Source organism: Meleagris gallopavo, chromosome 1 (assembly GCF_000146605.3).
Source record: "Meleagris gallopavo isolate NT-WF06-2002-E0010 breed Aviagen turkey brand Nicholas breeding stock chromosome 1, Turkey_5.1, whole genome shotgun sequence".
In the NCBI taxonomy this organism is placed as follows: Eukaryota; Metazoa; Chordata; class Aves; order Galliformes; family Phasianidae; genus Meleagris; species Meleagris gallopavo.
Genome location: NC_015011.2, coordinates 11,447,327 through 11,471,004, shown reverse-complemented (window position 1 = coordinate 11,471,004; position 23,678 = coordinate 11,447,327). Strand labels below are relative to the sequence as shown.

At 42.2% G+C, this 23,678-nt stretch overlaps 1 long non-coding RNA gene across 1 annotated transcript; it reads left to right on the top strand.

Moving 5' to 3' along the window:
• Positions 1–3,762: 3,762 nt before the first annotated feature.
• Positions 3,763–22,865, top strand: LOC109370767. The gene is made up of 3 exons (XR_002121176.2): positions 3,763–4,326; positions 6,635–6,888; positions 8,564–22,865. It is a non-coding gene; the product is annotated as an uncharacterized LOC109370767 (long non-coding RNA).
• The last annotated feature ends 813 nt before the right edge of the window (positions 22,866–23,678 follow it).

The window sequence follows — 23,678 nt, the reverse complement described above, 5'->3', positions numbered from 1 at the left end:
AACAACAAAAAAACCCACAACACAGCAAACTTAGTTTCATTTAAGAAGATAAAAGACGCAGGTGGTCTGCCATTTGCTGTGGGTACATAAAGGGAGTATTACAGAAATATTGAAGGAGAAATGGACAGATCTGGCAGATGGCATCATGTTCAGGGTTAGCCAAATCCCCTCTCACGCACAAGAGCCCATATGGCCAAGCAGAAACGCTATCCGCCACAAACCCTGTGCATGCTTTTGTAGCATTTCTGTGCTGGGAGTGTCATGTCACCTTACAATCTTGCTGTGATAAAACAAAACAATGTATTTTGGCAAAGTGTGTTCATTCTCAGGACCTCCTCAGCTCTCAAACTCTCCCCCCCCACTCCCTGAGGAGCTCGTATGAGCACTAATCATGGCTCCCACACATGATAGAAGATGGTTTTGAAAGCCATGTTCATAACAAGAGGAAACCCCCCACCCCGACAGATTTCTGTCCATGCAGAAAATCAGCAATGTATCTCTGAGAAGCTAGGAGAGATGGGTCTAACAGGACACAGCTGCCAAAGGGACCCAGAAAGCATGAGTTGTGCCAACAGCTCAACATTTCTCCTCGGTCCTGACACCAGTGATGGCTCTGGTGGTTATTAGCTTGTGGGATGTCAAAAAAGAAATCCAGTCGAAGGCTGAAGCACATCCAATGCATTCTCACCACTTGTCTCACAAATGATATCACAGGACATACAAAGTGTCCTGTTGTCATACTTGTCTCCTGCTTTCTGCTTTTTTGCACTCAGCCTGGCTTGCCATATTCTCTGCAAACTTGCAGGTAGGCAGGGAATTTCTAACTGGGGCCACTGCTCAGGTATGGTGATCTTCCAATGCCATGTCCCATGCTAGTACGTGCTCTGGCCACGATTAGCTCAATAGTATATTGAGCTCTCTCTCAATAGAGATAAGGCACAGAGGAATTTTAGTGATGGACCTCACACTGTTTGGGAAGTAAGGATCACTTGATGATCCTTATGGGTCCCTTCCAACCTGAGATATTCTATGATTTTATAAAACATGCCAAGGCAACAGATCCAGAGAATATATTTTTATTTCTTATCATAAATGTAGCCTCAACATTAGGAAAGTCTACCCTCATCAAGTTTGCTGATGATACTAAGATGGAAGGAGTGGCTGTAACAGCAGAAGGCCGTGCTGCCATTCAGCAAGACCTGAACAGGCTGGAGAGCTGGGCAGAGAAGAAGCTGAGAGGCTTGACAAGAGAAAGTATAGAGTCCTGCACCTGAGGAGGAATAACTGCATGAATCAGTACAGCTTAGAGGATGACCTAGTTGAGAGGACATCTGCAGAGAAGGACCTGGTGGACAACAGGTTGTCCATGACCCTGGAGTGTGCCCTTGAGGCCAAGAAGGCCAATGATATCCTGGGGTGCATTAAAATGAGCATGGACAGCAGGCTGAGGGAGGTGATCTTCCTCCTCTACTCTGCCCTGGTGAGGCCACATCTGGAGTACTGTGTGCTTCCCCGACAAAACAAAACAAAACAAAACAAACCAGAGATATTCTAGAAGGAGTCCAAAGGAGGGCAACAAAGATGATTAAGGGCCTGGGGCATCTCCCATGCACAGAAGGGCTGAGAGACCTGGAGCTGTTCAGCTTGGAGTAGAGAAGGTGGAGAAAGGATCTCATCATTGTTTATATACATCTAAACTGAAGGAGTCAAGCTGATGAAGGCACTCTTTTCAGTGGTAAGCAACAGTAAAAGGAGGGGTGGTGAGCAGAAACTGGAATATGGAAAGTTCCATATTAACACAATGAAGAACTTCTTCACAGTCAGAGTGATAGAGCGCCGGAACATGTTGTGGAGTCAGTCTCTCTCTATGGAGATATTCAAGAACCCCCTGGATGCCTACCTGTGTGATCTATTGTAGGGAAACTGCTTTAGCAAGGAGGTAGTATACTTAATGATCTCTAGAGGTCCCCTTGAACCCCTACAATTCTGTGCTTCTGTGAAAGCCTTCACTATGACCATGCTTTCTTTGCTTTGGTGCAGGAAACGCACAACAGTTTCTTCAGTGAATTGCAGTGGATATAGTGTGACATTAATTTGTAGATTAGGAGTAACAATATTATAGGATTAAGTCAAGGGAATCTAATCCATTTCCCCAAACCATTCTAGTAACTGTTCTATCTCCAGGTTCCACATTCAGGATATTTTTGCTTTGGAATAAACACCTTCCATGCCCAGCAGGAGAATGGTGCATCTCTGTAATTCTAGGTAATGACTTTGGCTCACATAATCAAGGGAAATTTGGATTAGATGTCAGGGAGAATATTTTCACTGAGAAAGTGGTGAGGTGCTGGAATAGGCTGCCCAGAGACGCTGTGGATGCCCTATTCTTGGAGGTGTTCAAAGCTCTGGGCAACCTGATCTAGTGCCTGAGTTAGTGGTTGGCAACGCTTCCCGTGGTGGGGGGTTGGAACTAGACAATCTTTGACGTCCCTTTCAACCCAAGCCATTCTATGATTCCACGATTCTATGATCAGTCAAACCATCAGTGCTGCTCACCTTGGGTTTTGCATCTGTTCCCTCCTTGCGCTCAGTCCCAGGGATCAGCCTGCCAGGTTCTGGCAGATCCCGACAGATCCTGACTGCCAGCCTTGTCAGGATTAAGTTTGACTTTAGGGTATAGGTCATTGAAACAGGAAAGTGCTGAATGGAAAGTTCATGAAGTCTCTGAGACAGCAGGCTGTAAAAGGGCACCTACAAGGAGGTGGAATAGAAGCCAGCTGGGTTCCTGCTGGCCTGCTGAGCTCATCATAGGGTGTCTGGAATAGCAGGAGGCACTTAGAACCCCGCTGTGGCTACGCTGTATGCCTAGGCTTTAAGAGGAATTCCAGTGCGGAAATGGGATTCCATTAGATAGAGTTGACTTTTATTTTTCCCCCACATTTCACCTGGGGGCAAATATTAATTCTCACTTAAAAGTTATCTGTCTACATGTAAATAGTACTGGAAATCTAATATTGGAGCACAGATGGTAAAATCCCTGTTTATATAATATTTGTTCAGCAACAATAAGTTTATCTTTGCCTCTCTGAGCATACATAGCCTGCTCTGTCTGAACAGCACTGCAAAGCTGGAAATATGTTTCCCTCCCCCAAAGATGCCTTTCTCCATGCTCCTTTAGGAACACACAGTGGCCTCACCCTCTCAGCACTTCTTTACATAGGATGCTGTGAGGGGTGTGGAGGCCCATGGCCATGGGTTTTGGTCAGCACTGCCAGACAGAAGAGCACGTGGGGAAGGAGGATGTCAGCTCACAGCCCGCTGTGGCCTTGCTGATGGGAGGAGCTGCCTTAACTGGCAGATTGCATATTGGGGAGAATAAGGAAGCAAGCCTGGGGCCTGCTCTTGTTCAAGGCAGTGTGTTGAAAAGAGATTCCTCTATTTGACAGCTGGCACCACACACTGGCACCTGATAAAAAGCCATGGAATGCCACAGAGCCAGCACAGTGCCTGGCAGCTCCCTCCCAGCCCTCCATGTGCTGCTGCCATCGGGGCAGGCCAGCCCATGCTGGGCCCCATGTTCCTTGGGGCTGCTGACCACAAGCTCAAGTCCCAGCAGAACACTGCCACCACCACTTCTGGGCCACTGCAGCACGGATTGGCCCAGGTCCCTATTTGATTGTAAGCCTGAGAAAGGGAGAGGATACTGCTGTATTTGAAAACATTGAGGAATTGGTTTCTTCCATGCCATTCCATTGTTCCAGCTCTAGTTTTATTACAGGAGCTTGTCACCCCTCAGCATGGACAACCCTGTAATGAAACAGAATCCTTTGTTTGCTTGGGTCCCTGGGCCCCACTGGGCTGCCTGAAATGCTTTTTCCTGCAGTAAGCTCTGAGGTTGTTCCATTTCATCCCATTTCCTCGGGGAGTTTTTCCTGCATAAAAAGGCTGTAGCTCTTCTCCCTGTCAGGTCCTTAAGATATATTGTAATCGTATTTCATGGGGATGTAAAGAGGCTGGCAGCACTACATTCAGATGGAGCCATTCATCACAAGAGGTTAGCAAGGATGAATATAATTTAGTAACATGACAAAATTTGTATTCTGTTTTTGCTGGAACCCCAAAGCTGTGGGCAAGAACACTTGAGGACTGGGATCCAGGCCTTGTCACTATTGCGTCACAGTGGGCACAGTCCTCGGGGCACTGCTGAAGAGAAGGACTGACACACAACGCGAGTCTGACAGTTCTGGGAGTTGCCATTGCTTTATGAAACTTCTGCATCTATTTTATTTTCTGTTGGTCAAGAAAGCTCTGAGTGGAGACCAGATGGTACTAATTTGCTCAGGGTTATTGCTGGTCAAAATTAAACAGTGCTGTGCTCCATTCCCACAGACAGACATTAAACTGGAGATGATTATCATTTATTCATTGGTATTTCAGGGTTGCCCAGCTGGGAGGGCAGCCTCCATCAGCTGGATGGTATTCAGAATACACACAGGCAGAGTTACAGTTCTTCCTCCCAAGAAACCTAAATCTGAAGTGAAATGTAGCATGCCATGATCTCAGGCTCTTATCAAATAACTTCCCTCTTACTATTTCAAAACCCATTTCTCAGCACTATGGCTTCCCCCTTTTCCTCCTCAACTTGAGAACCAGTCTCAATGTCATATTATAGCAACTGCTAATTGGAATGACTGAGAAGACATGCTTCAAGGAAATGCTTGGGCTGCTTCAGCTTTGCTGCAAGGGTTGCTGATAGTGATTGCTTTTCTTTTCCAAATCAAAACACAACAGAAATAGCCTGTGGATAGTATCTTGGAGGTTTAGCCCTGGGGCAGTTTTTTCTTCTTACTGAGAAAAAGAGAGATTGTATGACTGCAGAGTTTGTAACAGAAACATTTCCCTGGAGCAATTCTTGACAAATTCACTGGCTTTCTCCAAGTCTATAATTAAACAGTGGTGCTGAACACTGCAGTCTAGCAGATCTCAGAGGACCATAGCAGCTGTGTGTCCCACATGGCAGGTCTAGGACACGTGGCACAATTCCCGGGGATGGGGGAAAACAGCGCTTCAGAAAGACTAAGTGTCTCTGAGGACCTGGAGAGCAGAGGAAACAGAGCCACAATTCCATGTGCCTTTACAGAATAAATCAGCCCAGTATAATCCCAGGAGATTCAGTAGAGGCCACTATGTTTCCTCTGTTAGCCCAAATTGCTGTGATAACATACCTGTTGTGCTCCGGTGCATGATGATATGCAGGCAGTGAAACCTATTGATAGCAAATACCAAAATGAAGAAAAGTTTAAGGATAATGATATGGATGTCATAGCAGTTTTCACCCAATTAACTCATTACAAGCTGGTATTTGGACAAATATGTGAGGCCAGTGATCCTCTTAAAATGGTTGAGAAAAGTCATAGGTTTGAATCAATAAAAGATTCTTCAGGACAATATCACATTTTTTTCCTGGGAAGTTTAAGATCCAGAATTGATTTGAGTAAAGGCTTTCAGTCAGTAATCCAAAAACAGAGACACTCAAATTCTGAAGGCTAGGAGTATCTTGGTGTGGTAGGAGCTGTCAGATTTCTAAGTACGAATCTCAAGTCTGTCCCATAGCTATAACTGTGGTGTAGCTGGGTATCAGGGCTGTGCCTCTGCACACACACTGCACCTGTCATCAGTTCCCTTGTGGTTCAGGAATTCTCCAATTTGTCATCAGAAGAGATTGGGGCTGGTCTGTGGCAACAGTCTGCTCTGAAAGCAGGTCCGAACTCCCTCCCATCATGGTAATTAAGTGCTTGGTACACAGGAGCTCTCTGCATGGGAATTTTGGTCTGTTCTAGAGATTATCCCAGGTAGCTCCTCTGTTTGCATCTCCCCTGAACGCCTCAATATGTGTGTGTTGATTGATGAACATCTGGGGCGGAGCGTCCTTGAGTTTTTCACACCATTCTGCTGCAGAGAAGATCAAACTGTACATAGATAAGAGATTTGCAAATAGTCGGTACAAACTGTTATTGCAGAAGCAGAAATAGTCGTGTAGGACAGTGTTTTGTATGCAGTTAAGGTAATTAAAACACACTTTGTATATAGCTGTCACAGACAAAATGGTTTGGAGTCAGGAAATTGCCAGGCCACACAAATTTCTGATCACTGAGGGAAAGAAGAACACAATTAGATAAACACACAAACCTCTATCCTCCTCCCTTCCCAGTCTCATCTTCCCTTATTTTGCTACAGACAGAACTCTCCAGGTGCAGGTGGCACAGGCAATTGGAGCAGTGTGTGTAATACTGTTCTGCTGCCTCGTGCATAATGGTCTGTGACTCCTGACACTTAGCATCACGGGTCCTACCACACGACACTGGCTTCAACTGCCCTGTCCCTGAATGTCCTTGCTCAGGAGCAAGTCTCTCACAGGACACAGTCCTTCAGGGTTGTCCCTTTTGCACAGTGAGTCATCCATGGACATGCCATTGGGTGGAGTTTCCCCTCTCCAGACCCAGTGGCTGCCAGTTTCATTCTCACATGTGTTTATATAGGGGGATCCAGTGCTTCACGGGATGGGATTTTGATACACGATGGCAAGTTTTGGTGCACAGGGTGTTTTCTCAGCATGTTTTGATTTCCTTCACAGCCAGCTGGAAGCATTTTCTGCATGGGGCAAGTCATGACCTCACGCCATGCAGCCATCACTGCACACTGCTGCTATGACAGCTTGCAACGTCTGCCCACAGCAGATAACAACGGTGGAGCACGCACTGTCACACAGCACATGGGGTGTGCTGCAACCAGCAGTTCACAGGAGCCTTGCACTGGGGAGTCCTGCTGACACCGGACAGTGGCCAACAGTTCTGAGAGAAATGGTCCCGTGTGGGAGAGTACCTTATGGTAAGATCAAGGAAAATAGATTTTTCTTTTAAACAAACACTCCGCATTGAGTGTCTCTGGGAAATAGTTATTAAAATACCATCACGGCACTCCCTTTTAAAGATGCACAGCTCAGTATCTCCCCAACGGCTTGAGCATCAGGGTTAACTCTACTTATCAGCAGTTGGTTCACATACATTGGAAACTGTAGTAACCATTGCAGATGTAGAGCCAAACATTATCAGGGCTGATTTTTTTGGTTTTGCTGCCAAGTGAAGGCAGACTGTAAAGTGGCTGTGTCCATCCCTCAGAAAGCACTGGGAAGGGGGAAACCTGGCAGCTGGGTGTTGTTGAGTAGTGTTACTACATTAGGATGAGCTCCAGCCCTAAAACTGTGCTCTGTGAGTGTGTGTGTAAGCGGGAATCTGCTGAGATTGCAGAGGAGAAGTCAGAGCCGTGCCTGCAGCCAGCCTGCACGCAGCTCCATCCTCTGTGTGCTTTAAATAGAAATCTGGGACCACTGAGGCTTGCATAAAGTGTCTCAGACAATTATTCTGTGCTCTCATACTCTGAGCTGGGAAAACAGGCTCCAGAGCATCACGTAAGAGCTGTGCAGACCAGCTCCAGTTGTGCCCATTTTGGGAAGGGATTAAGAGAGGTTTAAGGGCATGGGGAGAGCCTGCAGAACTGCTGCATTTGGGTGAACAGCATCCTCCTTGCTGCTGAGGACTTACTCAGTGTTTTCATTCCGGATTGCTTTTTGCACCAATGCTGCGATACCTGAAGATGCAACGATAATTCAATAATTTCGAAAACCTCTGTGATCTAAATAATGTCTGACAGATGTATTTATACTTATCTAAACTTATAAAGAATTATGTCGACTCTGGTAGTGGTTATAAATCCCTCCATGCCCTCTGATATTACAGTCTATGATTAGTGCACCATGAAATCTAAAGATTCATTTCAGAATATGCTTTTAAATGCAGAAATCCATGGCAGCCTCTCAGGGAATGCTGTTTTCAGTGTCCGGGCTCTTAATTTTAATGCTCATCCCTAATCCTACTTCCAGTAAACCAGAAGAGGAAATAAAATTGTACTGTTACACAAGTGCAAAGGCAGTTAATTCTGCCGTCAGCAGATGTGGTGGCTAAAGATCCCCTTAACCACAGACACGTGATGTCTGAGTGACAGACCTCTGGATAGAATACATACCAATGTGAAAGTGAAACATTAGCAAAGATTTCATATAAAATTGAAGTAATGTAGTGTGTGAGGGGGGTCTGAGTCACAGATGCATTATACTGCAGTATTAGATGTTGCAAACTGTGAACACAACCCTGTTAGCAGAAGGAATTCTTTCTGCTTCCCACCAGGCAAATAAAACACACCCAACCTCTTGTTAACCTGCAGCAAGCTGCATGTGTTGACTATTACAGCAATAGTTTCTCCACTGAATTCCTATGTATAATTTCTCTCAGGAACAGATAGGCCAATACATAGCTTTGTATATGAATGTCACTATTTTGGGACAATTGCAAACTTCTACAGTCAAACCACAAGATTTCTCAGAGGGACTCACAAGTGACTGATGTTTACCCTGGGGTAATTACAGTCCCTCCATATGTACCTTTCATCTGTCAGATACAGTAAACTGAGACACAGTCTGCCAAATTATAAATTCCTATTTTCTCAGATTCCTTCAAAGATGCTCAAACTTTAACAGTTCTTCTCAGACACCAGATATTTTTCCACATCCAGGAGAATGGAGATTCCTTGAGGATATGTGAAAGTGACATGTGAAAGAAGGTGACACGTTTTCATCTTGCAGGTTCTTTAGCACATAATAAAAGCTGGAGTAAATTCAACTGTTTTGGGGGGATTGTATAAAGGCTCATCTGATTCAGAATTCCTATGCAAATGTTAACAGGTAAAATGACATAAGGACATTTTAAAAACAGGACATCTTCCTCACTCCATCTGCACTTCTTTCATGTTTTTCTCTAAATTTCTTTTTGGATTAAACTTCCCAATCACATTTTCATTGCACATTATATATGGAAAAATCTGGAAACTGGAGGGTTGTTTGATTTCATTGTACACATACGGGCTATGCTGAAGTCACCTTGAGTGACTGTATTCTTTCTGAAGGCCATAGAAACTGCAAAGGGCAGTACGTTTCTTCAACTTATGAAAGGCTACAGCTGTCTATTTAATTCGACTGACATGGTATTTTTTTTGGAGTCAGCTGAGGTAAGAAGCTGTGAGCTGCCTGCCATGCCATGGCTTCAAGGTACTGGAATCTCCACACCCACACGACAGGCTAAGAACTTTAAAGGCTGCATATGTTAGAAAGGAACATTGAAAACTGTGCAGTGGAGACCTTATATTTAATGCCAACAAAGCATAATTCTATTTAAGAATTGGAATGTCTAATTTATGTAGATATTTCTCTGTTCACTACCTGCTGAGATTCGCAAACAGCTTGGTTGTACCTCTGTTAGCAGGTGTGTGCTGGAAAAGACCTGGCTTAGATTTTGCTTGTTGCATAACGTCACCACTACAGTAATGTGGAGTTCAAAGGAGGTTTCAGGCAATGTCAGATGTCTCAGTGTTACAGAAAACAATTCACTCTTGGTATATGTGCAGAATATGTTTACTCTATGTTCTGGATTAAGCTTTTGGACCAAAACTGCTGCTGTCAAATTGCTGTGTGTCACTTGGCAGCTCGTGTGGGGCTGAGGACTGGCATTTTGGTCAGAAGCACTTTCCAGATCAGACATGTCTCCATTGCACAGGGGCTTAAGAGCCCTCCTATAAGCATCACACCAAAATGGCTTGTGTCCTTCTAATACACACCATAAAATTCATCCACCTGCTGCACATGAGTCTTATCATAGTCTCAAGTGGCATATGGTCTAGAAGTTAAGATGGAGTCTCTATGGAAGAAGTAACACAGAATCATAAAATTGCTCAGTCCAACCACAAGCTAACCATACTATCCTAACTAACAATCCTCCACTAAATCATGTCCCTGAGCACCACATCCAAATGGTTTTTAAACACATCCATGGATAGTGACTCAACCACCTCCCAGGGAGCCTATTCCAGTGCTTAACAATCCTTTCTGTAAAGGCAACATATTCAGAACAAAAAGTGAGACTGTAACATTTCACATGATTAAGGTGAGAAAGTGGTTGAAACTTTCTTCTAACAAATCCTGAAAAGAAAGAAGAAAAAACTACTTTGTGATGTGATTATGTGATCATCTGTGGCACTACTTGACTGTAGTGACAATGAAAATATCAGGGTTAGAGATCCTAAGGGCAAATAGGACAGTGAAGCTCCTGGGTTTTAGCAAACCCAGAGCAAACTTTAGCTTTATCAACTATCAGGTGGGATCCCATGAGAAATAGTTCAGAAGTAGCTCAGGAAATCCGCCAAATAGAAGTGCAATACACAGTATGTCAAGTAGCTCTACCAGGAGACTGGATAGAGTAAATAAGAAACTTGTGACTGAGCCCTAGAATAATCAAACAGCATATAGGAGGGGGAAGCAGGAATAGACAACAAATGAGGAATTTAGAAATATTGCCTAGGCACAAAGCAATGGGGTTAGTAAAACCATACTTCAAGTAGAGCTGAAACTTGCCAGGGATGTGAAGCACAACAAGAAGAGCTTCTACTGTTTCACTGGTACTGGAAAACTGAACAAGAAAAACATAGAACTGATGCTGAATGGGGTAGAATATTCAGTGAGAGTGGGCACAGATTAAGCTGCATTATGTAGTGCCTCATTTGTCTCAGCCTTCACATACAAGGTCTTTTGGGCATCTTGACTGAAAGGCAGAGTTCAGGGAGAAAAACTATCAGCAATAGATAGTTTTCAAGTCCATGGGAGCAGACAGGCCACATTCAGTAGTGATGAAAGAACTTGACAACAGTGCAGTGAAGCCACTATGTCATTTTTGAAATGTTGAGTAGATTGAGGAAGATCTCAAATAAGTAAAGAGGTAAATGTTTCACCCAGTTTCAAAAAAGTCATGACCAGCTTTGCTACAAGTCATGGATCAAGGCTTCTTGAAGCACATTTCTGGATACATTAAGGAGACAGTGATTTGGAGCAGCCAGCATGGATTTTATAAAGGGAAAATCATGCCTAATCAGTCTTCTATGATAAAATGACTGGATTTGTGGTGAGGGGAGAGTAGTGGATGCAACTCACTTTCACTGTAGCAAGATTTTTGATATGCTGTCAACTTCATACCGAACTGACAGGTAAGCAGAGGGAAACAGTCAGTATACTCATGGGCATGGCAGCCATTCAGAGGGACCTGAGCAGCCTGGAGGGATGGACCAGTGGGAATCTTCTAGAATTCCACAAGGACACACGTAAAGACGTGTATCTGCAACAGAAGAACCCCCTGCAATTATACAGGATGGACACAGATTAGATGGAGAGCAACTTTGCTGAAAAAAAGTCTGAAAGTCTTGACAGACAGCAAGCTGAATATAACCAAATGTGTGGCCTAGCAGCAAAGGCTGATAGCCTGGGGTGTATGAATAGGAGTAGTGCAAGTAGATTGAGCCAAGTGATCATCTCCATTGGCATTCATTGGATTGCATCTGAAAGACTGCATTTGCTGTCAGACACAAGAGAGATGATGATCAACTGGAGTAAGATCAGTGGAGGTTCAGAAAGGGGCTGCAGCCGATGCCCCATGAAGAGGTGCTGAGCTTCTGTAGCTTGTATAAAAAAAGACCAAGTGATTCATGACAGAAGACCAAAAGATCATTGGCTTAAACAGAAACAAGAGAACTTCAGACTGTATATTTAACCAGGAAAATATTCAAGCAATAGAATAGCATCCAAAGAAATGGTAGAGTTTCCATCTTTGGGTGATTTCAACACTCAACTGGATGAACAACATGGTCTGATCTCAGAGGTCACTCTGAGACCTCCTAATGTCTCTTTCAGCCTGAATTATTCTAGAATTTTACACATTTCATGGAGTTCTCATTGCTATCAGAGCTTGTTTCTGTGCCCCATTCTCAGTGGGCCTGGATGTGACACACCTTGGACTCCGTGTTCAAGTAGGGACTGGGAGAGGAAGTTCTAATGGCTTTTAATGGAAGACATTTCTAATGTAAACCAGCTTCAGGTTGTCTTACAGTTGTATATGTATCCTGGAGCTGGTATATGTGAAAAAGTAAGAAGCCCTGTTATTACCAGAAAGTACCTCTTTCTTCCAACCTTTCCTCCTTCTTCTACTGTACCACTGGAAAATGGTTCTGCTGATGACTGCTTGTGGTGGGAATACTAGAGGGGCCTGACCACAGGTAGACATTTTCCAAAGTAAGTGGAAGATGGAGAAGGGAACACTGTAGTCCAGGAAGTTCTGGGGAAGGAAAGGGGAGGGAGACAAAGAGCTGCACTGATCTTTCCCATGTAAGGTGAATAAATGTAGCTGAATAAACACTTTGACAGTAATGTCTTGACATCAGATCAATGTCAGGAAATGAAAGAGGATGCTGTTCAGGGAATCTTTATCTCTTAATATTGCAATCACAGTGTACATAACCAACACAACTGTTGCAACATGCTTTAAACCAGAGTAACTAATGTGATGTAACTAACTTCTGTGCAGAAGTCCTCTCCAGCTGATGTCAAACAGGGGAAACTCCCAGTTAACAAACCCGGACATTCTACTGTCTGTAGGTGGTCTACAGAAGCAAAATGACTGGGACAGCTTTAAAAATGCTTGCATTCATAGTCCATTCCCCTCATGCCCCCTTCTCCCTTCTCTTAGGATTAAAGCAAGAGCACAAAGCAAAGCAATGTTAGGTTTCTGGGTACTCAAGAACCATAGCACAATGACTGAAGATGATGGTGAGAAAGGAAGGGAAAAGTTTCCCAATTCCACTGAGTGGACTTCACAAAGATCACTGTTCTGGATATTGGATGGGAATGATAAGCCAGTGCTTCAGGTTTTCTTTACCATAACAGACATTATATGAAGGCCAAACTACAAGAAGCATCATGATGAACTCTCAGTCAAAGCTTCCATCTTGATCATCTTCAGCAACCATAGACTTACTGTCCAAAATCTTGAACCAATGTACTGCTAGTAAGCATCCACTTCTATCACTACTTCTGGACAATTGTCTTGGCAGTAAAACCTCATCCCTTATTCCAGCCTAGCTTGTCATGAAGAATATAATTTTTAGACTCCATATCTTCTTTCACTAGGAGGATAAAGTCTTTGACATTTCCCTTTGCTTGGGAAAAGTCTAGGAGAAAAAAACAAAATCCTAAATTTAAAATGGATAAAGATAAGGAATAGCCAAGAAGGATGAATAGAAAAACAAGCAACTAACAAAAGCAGAAGGAATAACAGCAAACAGAAACAAAACGTAGTGCCTTTCGCCATGGATCCAGGCAGCAAGCTGTTGAGTGGACGGCTTTCATGAGCTACATTAAAGGTCACAAAGTAGCACAAGCAAAGTGAAGTCAGGGTGAGATACACAGTGAAAAAAGCACAATAAAAAATGGTTACTCTGCTACATGACTGCATGGAATAGAAAATGAGGGCTAAACAATTAAATGCAAGAACCTGTTCTGAACCTAGAGCCTGAGACCAAATCTTTGCCCCTCAAAATCTCAATGAACATTTAAAAATACTTAGAAAACTATGCTTTAGTTTTCCAATTTGTTAAGTTAAAATAATATTACGTACTTGGTATATTTTACAGGCTTCATTTCGCCAGTGTTCAAAGGACTCTAAGATCTTAAAAGGGTAGGCTGATACTGAAGTACAAAATGTATTCTTTTTTACTGCCATCTTATTGATCAAAATCTCTTATACATTTGAAAGTACTCTCTCCCTGAATTACAGTGGCTTTTCAAAAATGCATAGCAGTGCCTCATAACTTGTGAATAATAACCTGAAGACCCATATTCCAATTAATATGTAGAGACAGGAAATTTATTCAGAACACTGAATTAATATTCTTGTTTTTAAAAAATCTGTAAGATTCTTTAAGATAATAAACCCACAAATAATTCAGAGTATATTTTTTTTCCAAAATCTCTTAATACTTCTGATTTGGCTGCATCAAGAGACAGAAAAAATGTTAAGCTTCAGTTCTTGCAGATGCAACCTATTAAAGAAATTTGTGTTGTAAGTAAAAAACTGTTTACCAAGGAATGTGAGTGCAATCAAATTTCCATTAAAAATGTTTTCCAACACCTAACTGCATTGATGATATTAACTAACCTTACAACAATTTCTTCATGGTGATATAGTGATGTGGACTCTTAATTTCATTTTATTATTAAAGGCTACATGATAATTACAAAATCAATGTGTGACACTTGGGTAAAGTAAAAATGCAGCCCTCTGAACATAGAACAATAGTCCATAGAACAACCTACTTTTGCCTTTTTTTGAATCAGAGTTCACATCCAATAATCCATTTTACTTAAACCATAAGAGAGGAAAATTTAAACTTAAACTTGCCCAATTCTGTAATCATCACACCAGTTTCACGTAGCAGTACTGACTTCAGTATGTTTATGCCTCATTTATATCAGTGTAACAGAGAAAGAAACAGGCTGCAAGTATTTTAGTTTTATTTTTCTTAGCCTTCCCTATTCACTGCGATAAGTTGAATGTAATTAATATGTATGGAAGGAGTAAAAGTTTATGTTCCAGCAGTGCCTTTAAAAAACAGAGTACCTGTACTTGCTTGATTGCCAGTAAGTATCAGGTAGAGCTGTAGAAGATTAAAGCACTAACATCCTGCTGCTTCTGTGACAACAGCTAGGAGTTGCTCAGAAAATGTTGAGTGAACTTCATGTTCCCTAGTTGCCTATAATCAAGAGCATTAAAGCTATGCAGGAATTCACTACAATTTTCTAGATAGACCAGATGGACATCAGAAATTTTATAGAAGATAAAATACAACATAATCTTTTATTCATGAATAATTCACAGTAGTATTCAAAGAAATATCGGAATTCCTGGCTCCTTATGAAGAATTTAGAGACTTTAAAATCTTTCTCAACAAGTATACAGAAATATCTATCTGGAGAAAGATCAGTACATTGCTTGTATAGACTGATTCATCCATCTTAAGCCCTTCTCCTGAATCAGAATCATTCTTACTTACTTTAACATAAAATACAACAATCAGAGGAAACAGTGACTACAGTGAGTGGTTAAAGATATTTACATTTGTTTGTTGTGTTCTTCTAGAGAACTCTGCACTTGCCCACTACACTCACTGCTCTGATGGGTGCTCCAGTCAGCTCATTTGGCTCATCAAGACAGTAATCAATTACTTTCATGAAAAAGTTACTGCCTATGCACAGTAAAAGTGGAATGGCCGATTCAAGTCCCACATGGTAGCCATCTTCCTCCCTTGTTAGCATAACATTTAATGCTTTCACAATCTCTGCTTTTGTGATAACAGAAACCACTATTTATTGTGCTCCCAGCAGCTTTTACTGTAACCTGTGCAAGGAGGCTAGGGCAGGTCCTATGAGCTAACAGTTCAACAGAGAGCTCTCAGAATGCCTCCAGCTGCCAACCAGCCTTGGGTCTACTCACCAGCTGTGTGGTCACTGTCCCTCCACACTATATTAGCAGAGCAACTGGTTAGGAGTTTTCTGATTTGAATAGACAAGAGTTTCTTATTAAAAGAAAAGTTCAAATAAGGCCTCTTCTTGCTTACTAGCAACCTGTTTGTGAAAAAAGAGCAAGCTTGGACATCCAGGAATCCCAAAGATATGGATGACCCAACTACTATGTACAGATTTTTCATCGCACAGAATTTTCCCACAAGGCAGACACATTTTTTCACCATCTCTGCTCACTTTTTTCGTGTATCTACAATTATGTTATGCCTGTACGATAGAAAATTACAACCATCCTCATGTTACATGGAAGAAATAGACAGCAGGCTTGCCAGCTGGTAAAGAGGACTCTAAACAATACACCAGGGAACAGTGATAATAGTTTGCAATTAAGTAAGGGAGGTCAGGTTGGTAAGTAATGGGACAAGGTAATAGGAGAAAGAGAGCCCTTGGGAAAGATGAAATAGATATAAAGAAGCAATCTCAAATGCCCATACGCAAACATGCAGCCAGACAAACAAACTGAAGCAACAAGACTCCACATCTATGACATCGCTTGAATCACTGAAACATTATGAGATCAGTCATACCAGCAGAATTCTGGGATGTTTGGATGGCTGAATGGATGGACAGACAAAGGCTGTCAAAAGAAATATTAAAGCATTGCCCAGGAACTCATGGATGATTTCAGGAAAGCCAAAGTTGAAACTTGGTGGGGGGCATCAGTGACAATAAGAGCTTTTACTGCTACACTAGCATTAACAGAATACAGAAATATGGGCCTGCTGCTGAATGGGATTGGTAGGCACAGATAAGGCTAAAATACTCAAGGCTTCCTTTGCCTCAGTCATCACCAGAAAAGTCTCTCAGGCCACTGTGTCTATAGGCAGGAGCAAAGGAGAAGAGCCTTCCCCATGGAAGAAGATTGAGGCAAGTATTTCTTGAGAAACCTTGTCTCATCCGATGTGATCAGATCCCACACACTCTGTGAGGTGAGGCTAAGATTGCTTAGCCTGGAGAAGGCTTTAGGGAGCACCCAATAGCAGCTTTCCAGTGCATACAAGGACATTGTAACAGGAAGAAAAATCACTAGAAGGATGATGAAACATTGGAACATTGGCTGAGAGAGATTAGGGAGCCTTGGTCCTTGGAAAATTTTCAAGATTTGATGTGACAAAGCCCTGAAAACCTGGCCCAAATTCCACATCGACCCACTTTGAGTAGAAGACCAGGATAGAGATCTTCCAAGGTCCCTTCCAGCCAGGATGGTTTTATGAATTACCACAGAGAGTTTAAAGTGAGTTGTCTGATACCCATCAGAATGCGGAGGGAAAAGTAGTGGGTTCAGTTATTTGCCAAGACTTCAGTTTATCTTTTCCCTTCCTGATGCATGTCTTCTACAAGCACATCAAAGTCATACAATGTTTTTACAAAATACATGTGCACTTTTGCATCCAGGAACACTCCCTAATTCCCAAGTCTGAATCCAGAACCATACCACATCCTGACTGTATCTAGAGCTCTCATGTCACACTTGTGAGACTGGAAATTTGCAGTTCTCCTTGCCCTGACCCCACCTTGCACATCGCAAAAAACAATCCCAGGTACGCCTCTTGGAAAGCCGATCTGATACAATAGATGCTAAACTGGACAGTCAGCAGCTTAAACACCCATGTACCTACCACAGTGTGAATTTAAATCAAGATACAATTCCTGTATTGCTTTCCTGATTTAATGGAACTCCTGAGAACTTCCCCAGAGCTATGACTCACAGGACTCATATGACTATGGGGAAGATTACTGCAGCAATGTTCACATAAACAAGGACCAATGACCATTTCTTCTACATACATATTCTCACTATTGTCTTCTGGATCATTTATTTTCCATCTTTAATTTCACTTCTACTTTTTTCATTGTTCCAGGCCAGACAATTTACCCTTACTATCTTCTAAACATTTCCCTTTGAGAGGAATATTTTTGACTCTTTAGTATTTCAGCAACAAGAAGAACATTATTTATTGAGCTACACACTCAGGTATTTCCTTATTCCCTCCAATTCCTAGGGCATTTTCATTCTCTTTGTAAAAGAGACCTTTGGGATTAACAACTGTATAATATCTTTCAATTAATTGTAGTATATATCTTAAAAGTCCTGTAAATGTAAACCTTTTAATTTGAATCAACTTGTTCTTATCAAATGGAAGATCCTTGTGACAGTATCAGGTTTTTTTTTTTTAATGGGTATAATAAATTAGCACTAATAATTATAAGGTGAGTGATACAGAAATAAATGCTCTTAATAGGAATATGGATTAATTCCCACTACTATGATCAGGTTATAAAAGAGAGAAAACAGTACTATGTAGACCATAGAAGGAGTAATCTGCAGAGAAAAAAATGATCAGATACCATCTGCCTACCCAGCAAAAAGAAACTACTTCTAGAAGCAGGAAAATGCATATCTGAGATAGAGAAAATGAATGAGAAACTGAAAACATACAGAAGGGACTGATTCAGCATAGCAAAATTAACAGTAGCTATGGAAAGGTCCATGTTTCATTTGAAACTGAAGTTTGTCATAAAGCCAAGTATTTACCTCACTAAGTAAGGAATTACTTAAACACACACTAGGAATTACTCAAAACATTTGTGGAATGATTATTACTTGCTGCCCAATCAGCTAAAGGCCTGGCTTTTTAATTTTGTGCTAAAGATTATCACATTTCATGAGTAAGAAGTAATGTTGCCAGAGAGCTGATTATTGCTTCATCTCAGGCAATACCTTCAGTGCTGATTTGAGACACAGATCCTATCTCCAAAATCAGCAATCTAAAGTCTCCCTCCAGTTTCCACTCTCTTTGGGATCTCAGGATCTAATCTATAGAGAAATAAATATAAAAGACACCTTGCTAATGATCCCAGAGGAAGGAGTAGCTGTAAACAAGTGGGGATTTCAGGGGTGTGTTTTAATTATTTGGTTCATTTCTTGAGAGCAGTGAGGAAGAAATGAGACCATAGGCAGGAACTGAGGTCCGGGAGCCTGGCAAACCGGGATGGGAAGAGATGCTGGCAAGAAAATGCTGTGTGCAGGGGGCTGTGCTGTGATTCAGTTCAGTTCAGCAGTTTATCAGATTGACAAACTCCCCACATGTTGCCAAAGTGAAAGAGAAAAGCCAGACCCTACAGGTACTTGTTGGGTAGGTGCAATCCAAATAAAACAGCTCAAACTGGGATCTCATGTTGATTCCCAATGCAGTACAAGCTATCACATAGCACGGCTGCCACCTCTTCCTACAGGGCTCAGGCAGCTTTTCCTCCTGTTCCACTGTTCAGCATTTCTTGTAGCTCCTCATAATTCTAGGTAATGGGTTTTTTATTGTATATGCATCAATCTGATCTGTATCGATCAGAAACGGGTGCACAAACTTCATCCCTGTCTCCTCCTGTCATACGGTAGACTCTCATCTCCAGTTTTCATTTCATGTTTCATCACAAAGTACTAAATTGAAATTACAAAACAGATGAATCAAGTAGAATTTGATTTATAAAAAGACAAAATCCAAACATAGCATTCATAGAAAGAACCATGCAGCTGTATATAACATAGCAGGTGAGTATGTTTGACTCAAAGGCTTTCTTAGTGCCCATCAGTTTGCTGCTGTGCATGCTCACAGCTGCCCCAGTACCTCCGCCCATCAGCATCTGCACACAACATCCCTCACTTTCATCCATAGAGGATTTCTAGGCCACGCTTCACACACACTAATGGGATTAAGCTCTTCACAAAGCACTGCTGCAATCTATTCCTGCATGGAGAGCTTTCTGCTCTCACTGCCCGCTGTATAACTGGCAGCCCTGCAGAATGAGGCATCCCCAGCACGTGCCCTCCAGCACATCCCCGACCAGTTGGCTCAGACAGCGCAGGCTGCCTGTCCGCCTGCCCCAGGTCGTCTGCTGGACAGAGAATTTATGATGGATTGGGGTTGAAAGAGAGCAGAAAAACCTGTGTCTAATCTATATTGTAAAGACAGTGGGCAGATTGCAGGGAGCCCTGTTCCTGTGCCAGTGACGGCATTTTCCATAAACCAGCCAGTGCAGAACTTGCAAAGCTCAGTGCCCTGTGCCAATGCAAATATTGTGCAAGACCACTGTTAGAAAAATAACTTTTTGGCAGAGATCATTCCTGTCTGGGACAGCAAAAAGAAAGATTTCCAGCTCCACAAAGGAGTGCATACACTTGTGTGCTGCTTCATCACCTCTGCAATTATTCACCACACATGCTGATTTTAATCCTGCTCAAGTCAGTAAAACTGCTGACACTCTAAATTTAAGTACACAAAGTAGTTTTTGCTGGATTTTGGCTAATATTCTAAATTCATCGCTTTTCATTCCTTGTTATCTTAAGAATCAACAAAATGCAAACTCAAACATCAATTTCCATGAGAAATTGCCTGGTTTTGAAGGTGCTGCCCTTGCCAATTCCCATCTCTTTATTTTTTTCCATCTCTGCACAGGAGAAACACAACCCATGGCACAGCCCAGCAGCAGTTTGAATGCACCAGCACTGAGTAGCAGAAATGATGCTGCATCTGTCTGCAGGGTTTGCTCACCTCGAGCTAGGATGACTTAGCAGAACAGCCCTGCATCCCTGCAGCACCTCAGCTCCAGTCATAAACAACCTTGCTGACTGCCTGAAAGAGCCTTGATTTGTCCCACGGTCAAACCCTAAGCCTGTGGTGAGCTGTTACAGAAATGGGCATCACTTGGGGCTCAGCCCTGATCCCTCTGCAATCTAAGCATTCACACTCCTTGGGAACAGCAGGAGCAAGATCTTTCCCTGATAAATCCCCTAGTTCTCACTGAGAAAGTGTGCAAAGGAAAAAATAACAAATTTTTAAAAAACTTGTAGTGCACCAAATGTGATTTTTTTTTGACAGAAAGCTGTCTGTTCAGTACTGCTTGCCCTCTATACCACTCTTCCAGAGAGCAACAATTAATTATTCATTCTTTTCTCCCTTTAAAGAAACAGTAGGCAAGAAGCTGAGCTTATCGAAGTCAGCGGCAGCTCAGGGTTCTCATGGGAGAAGCAGTGCTTGCTGCGGATCACGCCTAACAGAGCACGCCTGAGCGTGTTAGCACAGCACCAGCTCAGGGCTGAAGTTCATGCGAGGAGATTGGTTGAGGTCATCAGCTAAGGAGCCACGAGTGTAACGGCGGGACTGGAGCACATGGCTAAGTGGCAGGGCTGGCTGCTGTGTTTTACAAATGCACTGATTTTTCTTGTTTTGCTTCCGGAGTTTCCCTGCAAAGCTAGCGCAAATGCTACAGAAACTAGGCGGTCACTAAATATGTCTAATCTTCCATGTTGCCAACACAGCAACAGTGGAAAATGGGGGGAATCAGTGTTTTTAGGGGACTCCTGGTTTTTCTTGTTCTTGCTAAGTGTGTAGAAAGAAAACAAAGGTAGGCATAGCCTTCACCTTTCTAGAATGAGCATGGAGACCCAGACCATTAGTAAGGCTCTCCAAGCCTGACAGCTGGCACTTGGTCCTCAGACGTAAGTGTGGTGGCGCGGTTGAACTTCACAAATTTTGGTAACGCAATGGTGCTGTGGATATTGTTAACTATGTGTTTTTACCAGGACACACAACTGTACATCTAACTCCCTTTGAAAATCATCCTTTCAAATATACAATAGAAAAGCAATCTGTTTTGTTTGAGGTCTCTTATTCCTCCACCCACGCAAAGCTCACTGGACACTGGACACTGGAGTCACTGTTATTATAGGAGTGCAGAGGCTCTGGATTGAATCAGTCCTCGGCAACTTAGGGGATAAACAAACACAGAACTGAAGTGGTCTCAGCTCCAGAGGACTCACTTTCTATTGTTTTACTCCAGAGCAATGAGAAGTGATTAAATTACAAACTTCATTCTAGAAAAATGGCTGTAAAATCTTCATGCTATGCCATAACATCAAAAATTCTCAGCCAAACACTGCTGGAGAAACTATTTAGAAGTACTTCTGTATCCTGGAATATATTTACTGGAAATAGTTCACTCTTCTTCCTGTAAAAGCCAGATGCATTAATTAACATGAACTCTATTTGCCCAAGCTGAGCCTCAGGGCACAGTAATGAAGCAGAGAAAATTTGGTTTGAGAGGCAAAGAAAACACTCTCTACTTACTCAATTTAAAAGAAAAGAAAACCCAGCTGCTCAGATGTCTGTGGAACTTGATGTGTGGGCACAGGTGATCCAATTTAATGTTCACATCAGCTACTCACTTTCACTGCATGCCACAGTCCACAGCCATCCCTTAATCGGCCGTGGAGGGTTATTTCAGTTGCACACTGTGCCATGGACTCAGCTCAGAGGTTACTCACACAAAGTTTATTGGCTCACGTGCTGCACTGCACAAACAAAGCTAAGCAGTGTTAGTTCAGATCTAGAAGCAGTTTACTCATTTTTATGTTATCTGGAACATAATAATATAGAATAAACTCTACTGACCCAAGCTAGTGCTGTTCACTGTACATCTGGACCTCAGGAAGACTCAGAAGTGTGGCACAGGCACCTTTACTCATGGAACCCCATTAAACCCAGCAAGCTTCTGCTCAGGAAGGTCTGTCCTGATCCAAGCTGGTTCTAGGGAGATGCACTCAAATATCCATGCACAACACTTAATTCATGAAAAATATTGAGCAATGGTGAAACGAAAAGCAGAGAAACCTGAGTGGCTCTTGATGGAGAGAGCCTCAGGTCTCAGCCAAAGCAGAGGAACTGTCATGGATCCACAGCAACTATGCAGAAGCAGTCAAGTATCTCAGTACTTTAGAAGCTTCAAAGGATCCTGTGGCATTTGTCCACCTGTGTGACAGCAACTTCAAGTTAACTCAGCTTCATGTTATTCTGAACAGGAAAGTGATTGATTGAACTTCTTTTACTCTTTGAAGAGCGAGCAAAAGCCTCAGCATTGCTTATCATTTTTTATTTCTTGACGTACATTGTATGAGTTAAATAAAACCATAATCATAACCTGAACTGAAATTCGCTTCTTCCAAAAACCCAGGCAAGAGGTCTTGCAGCATATCTGGAAGGCTAGGAATCTACCCCCAGGAGAAATACGTGCATCTCCTTCCAGAGATAAGACCCAATGATGAGATAGAGCTCTTAGGAAAGTATAAAGAAAAACTGGCTTGCTGTAATACACACTTTGAACCACAAAATCTAATAAGATCTTGAAGGACAGCTATCCTGAGATGAAATTCTTGCTAACCCAGGTCTTGCAGACACACAAACATCTCTTGCTAAGCTGGAATTTAGGAAAGAGCTTCTACACCATGAACTGAACAGCAACTTCAGTAGAGAGACCATCAAGCAGTACTTTAATAGAATATTAGTTTGTGTATATATACATAAATATACAATATATATATAATTACATATATAAGATATGTACAGAGATCCAAGAATCTGAGTATCAAAGGACATATAATCTAGTGTGGCTGCCCACCAAAAGGCTCTGCCATTTCCCATAAGTAGAATCTTGCACTGGATTTAACCTTATCCTATAGCACATCTTATTTTCTTACACAGTATGGTCAGTTATTTATGCAGCCTGCATAACACAGAATTTTTAAAGATTATTTTGAGTTACAAATTAATTAGGCTTCTGCACAAGCCTTTGGATAAATTACAGGGGAGAAATACTAGCGCTTGCTTCATTCGCTGAATATGATTTAAAGTGATGTGTCAGGATTTTCTTTTATTTGCTTTATGCAAAATAATCCACTATTCCATGATTCCTTGTGATTGGGATACTATTTTACAAGACTATTGATGGATGTTTAGCAATGAGAATAAAATTTTCAAGCCTGCTATAATCTACTTAGATGGTACTAACACCTGAGCTAGTTGTGCACTGATCATCTCTGGAGCTTCATCCACGGTGAAAGAATGCCATTAACTATACAGAGTAAGTACTGAGGTGCTGCAGAAAGGTGTAGGGTAGGAAGCTTTCGGAAGGACAGGAGAAAATTTAGGAGACTTAGTCCTGATGAAAAGTCTCCAGGTTCCACTCTGTTTTCTTCATAGTTTCACAATGAAGGGTGCACTGAGCTGGGAGAAGACATTTGCTGCCAATTGTTAAAAGCTTCAACATCACCACAATG